The sequence below is a fragment of the Lycium barbarum genome, chromosome 11 (assembly GCF_019175385.1).
Source record: "Lycium barbarum isolate Lr01 chromosome 11, ASM1917538v2, whole genome shotgun sequence".
Lineage (NCBI taxonomy): Eukaryota > Viridiplantae > Streptophyta > Magnoliopsida > Solanales > Solanaceae > Lycium > Lycium barbarum.
The window spans coordinates 47,010,889-47,011,911 of NC_083347.1; the positions used below are offsets into that span (position 1 = coordinate 47,010,889).

Genomic DNA, 1,023 nt, shown 5'->3' on the forward strand with positions numbered 1-1,023 from the left:
TGTAATTTGAGCGTATCAAATTACTAAATAGTGTTTTCTTTGATTAAAGTCTTTTGCTTATTCCATCACACCTTGTTTGCTACTCTGTGTAAACTAGGTGAACATGAATCAAAATCAGCAGAATCAGCGTGCTGGTAATCAGGTGAATCGGTTGAACAATCAGGCGAATGAATCTGATGATGAGAATATTTTTGTTGAACTTGTTCAAGTGGAGGACTATGCATCTGCTATTGTTCAACCTCGAGTTGGAGCTGCTACAGTGAAAATTGACTCATCTTTATACCAGTTGTTGAAACTTGAGGGATACTTTCGGAACTCTACCGAGAATGACCCTCAACGTCATTTGCAGAATTTTGTGGATGTGTGTGCTACTCACATCCAGAACAGTGTTCCACAAGATGCTATTCGGTTGAGGTTATTCAAATATTCCTTAGCTGGGGAGGCAAGAACATGGTTCGAGAAGCTGCCCCGAAATTCGATTACTTAATGGGCAGAAATGGTAGCTGTTTTTCTTACAAAGTGGTACCCTCCTAGCAAGAAGGATGAGATTCGCGACAAGATATATGAATTCAAGCAGCGACCGGGGGAACAACTATATGAAGCCTGGGAGAGGTTCAAAGAGTATTTGCAGAAGAGCCCGAATCATGGTTTTTCGGAAAATATATTGATGGAGAAGTTCTACCTAGGGTTAGATCCAGTGACACAGTCAGTAGCTAAAAATGCAACTGATGGGTGTTTTATGAACAAGACCTTTCGACGAGTGACCACCATACTTAACAAGCTGACAACTCATAATCAAGCTTGGCACTCAAAAAATGCTGATGTGGTACCATATGGTAGTGCTATGCTCCAGAATATAGTGAAGGAAAATCAGGATACCCAGCAAACATTGGCAGAGCTTGCAACAAATATTTGCTTGCTGACGAAGAAGTTCGATGAATCTCAGATCAAAAAAGTAAATGTTTGTGAGGATGATGTAGTTTTGCCAAAAGGGATGTACCATGCTCAAGATGGTCCATTCCT

General features: G+C 40.7%; 1 non-coding gene across 1 annotated transcript; it reads right to left on the reverse strand.

Annotated features, from left to right (window-relative positions):
* Nucleotides 1–545: 545 nt before the first annotated feature.
* Nucleotides 546–651, reverse strand: LOC132620631 (small nucleolar RNA R71). Its single transcript, XR_009575070.1, has one exon. It is a non-coding gene; the product is annotated as a small nucleolar RNA R71 (small nucleolar RNA).
* Nucleotides 652–1,023: the final 372 nt, after the last annotated feature.